General features: G+C 42.2%; 1 long non-coding RNA gene across 1 annotated transcript in view; it reads right to left on the minus strand.

Annotated features, from left to right (window-relative positions):
- The window catches only part of LOC115941640 (uncharacterized), an 11,108-nt gene extending 8,547 nt beyond the window's left edge, over window positions 1–2,561 (minus strand). Inside the window, exon 1 of the long non-coding RNA XR_014141630.1 lies at window positions 1,563–2,561. This is a non-coding gene — a long non-coding RNA (uncharacterized LOC115941640). The remainder of the gene's footprint in view (window positions 1–1,562) is intronic.
- Between the last annotated feature and the right edge of the window lie 3,306 nt (window positions 2,562–5,867).

A 5,867-nucleotide genomic window follows, 5' to 3' on the forward strand; every position in this document is an offset into this window, starting at 1 on the left:
TTTTTTTTAAAGATTTTATTTATTTATTTGACAGAGAGAGACACAGCGAGAGAGGGAACACAAACAGGGGGAGTGGGACATAAACAGGGGGAGTGTGAGAGGGAGAAGCAGGCTTCCCGCAGAGCAGGGAGCCCAATGCAGGGCTTGATCCCAGGACCCTGAGATCATGACCTGAGCGGAAGGCAGACACTTAATGACTGAGCCACCCAGGCGCCCCCGTTCATCTGATTTTAAGTTTAAGCCCCTCCCATTGTATTAAGGGACAAATTAGAAGCAGCTCAAATCTTAATACCTATAAGGTTAGTAAATTTAGGACCAAAAAATGATGCAAAACAACTAAAAGGCAAATACTAAAAAAAAAAAAAAAAAGTAACTCTTCAGAAATAATTACGCATTTAAAAATAATGTAATTTGACTAATGCAATCTCTAGTTTATGCTTTCCTTTTAAGGACAAAATCTAAACTGTTTTGAGAAATACCCTTATATGTGGTGATTATTTCTGTCTTTCCAAAAAAATGTTATATATAGACATTTCAATGCTGAAAAATGTTGAAAAACTGAGTAAAACAACAAAGGAGGTTTAGAATTATCAGCTGGACAAAAACTGCTCTGATTCTGTAATAAGCCAAGGCGGAGGGCTGGGGGGAGGAATAGGTCTAGAAACACAAACAGCAAATTCATTGACTAACAGCACCCCCTAGTGTTATAACATTTAACTAGCACTGAGTAAAGTAAATTGGAAAATACAAAACTGTTTAAAAAACTATTTTAGACAATTTCAAACATAGAAAAGTAAACAGAATTAAAATACATTTCATATATAACTTATTTCCAACTATGCATTGTCCTGATTTGTGTGGCAACTTCTCTATTTCATCAGAAGTGTCAGAAACCAGCAGGTTTCTCCAAGAGTCCTTTGTCACTCAATTAATTGTTACTATAAAAACACTTGACTGGGATGCCTGGGTGGCTCAGTCGGTTAAGCGTCTGCCTTTGGCTCAGGTCATGATCCCAGGGTCCTGGGATTGAGTCCCATGTCGGGCTCCCTGCTCGGCGGGAAGCCTGTCTCCCTCTGCCTGCCACTCCCCGCGCTTGTGCATGTGCGCGCTCTCTCTCTCTCTCTGACAAAATCTTTAAAAAAAACAAATAAACAAAAAATTTAAAAAATTAAAACCCTTGATTTTAGGCTGGGCACACAACCAACAAAATTCAGGCAACGTTTCCCAGCCTCCCCTGCAGCTAGACATGGCCACATAACTAAGTTTTGGCCCATGGGATGTGAGCGGAAGTACGCCCTCTCCTCCCCACTGGCTCCAAGAACCATCTTGAGCCATATTAATAAATCAGTATGCTAACAATGGTGAACAAAGTAAGAAAAAAGGAGCCAGATTACATAAGAGAAAAAAGCTACTATTTCCATTTTCTTCTATATTAGAACTGCCTGAACTATACTCTTTAAAACAAACAAAACAAAACATGTAGAGACACAATCTGGCAAGACAACGCATTTTGGAATAAGCCCAATGACTACATTCTCAAAAGGAAACGGAACAGTACGTACTTCAAACCTGGATGAATGTTGATGAGTGCTATTTTTCCTTCAAAGGGAAGCATCATGGTAAAGAGTAAACATCTGGGTGAGATGAGCGAATTAATTCACTGTTCACCTTAAATTCGCTTCTCTGACATTTAAAGGCTGGCCACTTGTTCATGGTCTCAAAGCACAGCTCAGAATGTGTGCTGACAGCACATGCCAGAACTCTCGCACTGAAAGTAAAATCAAGTTTATCCAACTCTCAAAGCAAATCCATTGTGAAGACTGTATCCTCCAAACCCAAGATTCCCCTTACAGCCCAGCCTGGTCAGCACCACGCAGCAAACACCAGGATCAGGGGAAGGAGCCCTTCCCGGGGAGCCCGGAAGCCCGGTCCACACCAGGATCAGGGGAAGGAGCCCTTCCCGGGGAGCCCGGAAGCCCGGTCCACACCAGGATCAGGGGAAGGAGCCCTTCCCGGGGAGCCCGGAAGCCCGGTCCACATGCACGGGGGTACAAGTGCTGGAGTCATTAACTAGTGGGCCTCAAACGTCTTGCTCCGTAAGTAAGGCTGCTGGCCTACATCTGCGGCTTCGGCACCTTCTGTTTCTCGAAATGGAACAAGCACTCTCAAATTAAATCTTGTTCAAGGCCTGGAGGGGGGGAAAATCACAAGTAAGTGGAAGAGGTCATTAAAATGGGGACTGCATACTCTTCACTGTAAAGTTTTAATACGTATTTTCCAGAAATAAAACCAAAAAAAAAAAGAAAAAGTCCAATCAGTAAATCAAAGACTCCATAACTTAAAGAGCTTTGCTGACAGCAACAAGAAAAACACCTTTACCAAATTTTCTAGCAGCAGCCTGCAAATGTTGCACTGTACTATACCACCTTTTATCACTATTTGGTTATTCTAACACAATGCTCTGGTTCTGAATTAAAGGAGAAAAAAAATAATTCAAGACCATGGAGAGCAAAAATCTATTACGTCAAGTCCTTTTAAAATATCCAGGGTTTTTTTTGTTTTGTTTTTAAAGATTTTATTTATTTATTTGACAGAGAGAGAGCACAAGTAGGCAGAGCGGCAGGCAGAGGGAGAGGAAGAAGCAGGCTTCCCGCAGAGCAGGGAGCCCGATGCGGGGCTCGATCCCAGGACCCTGGCATCATGACCTGAGCTGAAGGCAGCCGCTTAACGACTGAGCCACCCAGGCGCCCCATAAAATATCCAGTTTTTAAAATTTAATTCTTTGTGTTAAAAAATATATGACATACTTATTAGAATGGCTAAAACAAAAATTAAAACTGCTAAGATGACACACCAAGTGCTGATAAGAACACAGAGCAACGGGAACTATCATACACCCCTGGTCAGTATGTAAAATGGCACAAACACTTTGGAAAAACATTTTGGCCATTTTATATGAAATGTTTTTCCAAAGTGATTGTGCCCAGATCCTTTTAACTTTATAAGAAGTTAAAAGATAAACTTACCCTATGACCCAGCAACAGTACTTCTAGCTATCTACCCAGAGGAATGAAAACTTATGTTCAATCAAACACCTGCACATAAATGTGTATGGTGGCTTTATTTATATCAGCCAAAACCTGCAATCATTCACCTTTAGCTAGTGAATGGGTAAACCAACTGTGGCATCTCCCTGTTAATGAGAGGTCATTCCACACCCATCAGATAAAGCCAGTATGAAAGAGCTTAATAATACCAACTGTTGGCAGGACTGTGGATAAACAGTAATTTTCCCACCCTGTTGCCAGAGATGTAAATTGGTTCAAACACTTGGCAAAACAATTTGGTGGCATGTAGTAGGTTGTAGATGTGTGTGCACTATGACCCAGCAATGCCACTTCTCAGCATCTTGACCCTGTTTTTACCAGAACACAACCAACACATCAACAGAATATATAAGTTCTGATGCTTAAACAGAATTAAAAGAGAGCACTTAAAATGAATGAACTCTATCTAGCCACTTGGGTCAACATGCCTTGAGAACATTCCTGAATGAGCAAGCAGGCTACAGAACACAGACCACAAGAGATCTCTTACTTAAGGTTTTAAATCATGCAGTCAATACTGAATGTGTGTTTACGGGTATATAAACATGTAATACAAAAGTGAAAATAGGGGCGCCTCGGTGGCTCAGATGGTTAAGCATCTGCCTTCAGCTCAGGTCATGATCCCAGGGTCCTGGGATCGAGCCCCGCATCGGGCTCCCTGCTCTGCGGGAAGCCTGCTTCTCCCTCTCCCACTCCCCCCGCTTGTGTTCCCTCTCTCGCTGTGTCTCTGTCAAATAAATAAATAAAATCTTTAAAAAAAAAAGGAAGAAGTCCTAATGATGCCACAGGGAGCAGGAAGCGGTTCTCCCGTAGCCCTGGCAGGAAAACTTTGAGGATGTGTGAAAACAGTTCCACACAGACTATCTGCAGGGTTGCCTCATACCCTCTGTGGAAGAGAGTGGGCAGAGATGTATACAGATAGCCACTGTTTCTCAATGCTCGATGAGGGAGAAGGGCAGGAAGTTGAGGGAGCATCTATCTGACGACTTGTTTTCTTAATGAACTAAGATGTGGAAGTCATGGTGGAGAGGAGAGGTGGAGGACACTGGAGGAAAGAGGAGTGAAAGGACTCACTTAATAAGGGGAAGAAAAAAAAAAGTCAAAGGTCTGGCGGAGCCCAGAACTTGTAAATGGGTGATGGAGAAAGTAACTTTGATACCTGGTTTCTCTCCAGCCAGTGTAATGGGACAAAAAAACGCGGAAAAATTAAAAAACAGGACTGTGCCACTGAAGAAGGCTGGTAAGTCACCCAGACAGTTCAGTGAGGAAATCAAAATGTAAGAGGACAGTCACATGACTCCCTGTGGTACCCACAGCGGGTACAAAGAGTGAGGGAGGGAAGAGGAAGCCAGAGAATACCAAAGTGCCTGAAGAGAACAAGAACCAGTAGAGAACGAATGAGACCTAGGGAAGGACAGGATGTGTGCAGAGATTCCACAAGTGTCATATGGGAGAGGGCAAGCCTCAGGAGAGCTGAAGTAACTGGAAGTAAAACTCCCAGAAAAGATTCCGTGAAGGGAGGGTGAGGTTCAGAGGCCTGCAGAGCCAACAACTCAAAAACAATGTTAGAAGACACAGTGGAAAGAAAAGAAGCAAAACAGGAGCCAACGTTCTTGAGGAACATTAGGAATAGTCAAGAAGTTGCTAGATGAAGGCAAAAAGGTAAGGGGAGGGTCGAGTCACAGACTGGTGTGGCCTTCAAAATGGCAGGCATTGTTGAATGAAGGCTGGAGGCTGTCCTCTCCACCTGGAAGGATGTAACATATGGAGAATTCCCTATTCACATTTCAGATCTCTGTTTAAATTACCAATTCCTCAGAAAATCCTTCCCAGACCCTTCAAAATCCAAATCAAATCACACACTTCCCTTTGCTGTTCCCTCCAAAGCAACAACCACAATTCATACCAAGAATCCCTCGTTGTTCAAACATACAGTCTTCTTGAGTTCACATGATAAGGAATCCACATTTTTCTAAATCTACATGGTTCCTAAGTGTTGGCTAACAAAGAAATAGGATTTCAGAGAATAGAGGGTATACCTAAAAATTTATCCAGAGAGCCACCAGGTCAGGAAGGCAGTTCTCTGGTGAACTGGCCTCAGAACACCTTCGCCACTCATGCTGAAAAGTAGTCTGCATGGCTGTAAGAATTCCTCATACTGTCAAAATTCCCTTTTTATTTTCTAATTTAATGTGATCCTCGCTGTATTGTTGATCAGAGTATAGTCATGTATAAGCTTTCTTATAAAAAATGTGAAAAATCTAGAAGAGCACAAATAAAATTAAAATGCATTGCTTATAACTCATTCAACAAATCTTAAGATTACTGAATAATTGTTTAATGTTCCTTCAGTAGGCAGGCACTTGGATAAACTGCTAGTGGGAGTAATAATTGGCTTAACATTTCTAGATGGCCACTTAACAACATCAAAAGCTCTAAAAATACACATAGCCTTTGACCCAACAATTCTACTCTTGGGAAATTTAACAAAATAATTAAAATAGGCTCAATTTTTCACTATGAGAATGTTCACTAAAATAATGCATAAAATAATCCAAACCTGGGGCGCCTGGGTGGCTCAGTCGTTAAGCGTCTGCCTTCGGCTCAGGTCATGATCCCAGGGTCCTGGGATCGAGTCCCACATCGGGCTTCCCGCTCTGCGGGAAGCCTGCTTCTCCCTCTCCCACTCCCCCTGCTTGTGTTCCTGCTCTCGCTATGTCTCTCTCTGTTAAATAAATAAAATCTTTAAAAAAAAAAAAA

This window comes from Leptonychotes weddellii, unplaced genomic scaffold (assembly GCF_054177405.1).
Source record: "Leptonychotes weddellii isolate Sample4059 unplaced genomic scaffold, ASM5417740v2 HiC_scaffold_1178, whole genome shotgun sequence".
NCBI classification, from domain to species: Eukaryota; Metazoa; Chordata; class Mammalia; order Carnivora; family Phocidae; genus Leptonychotes; species Leptonychotes weddellii.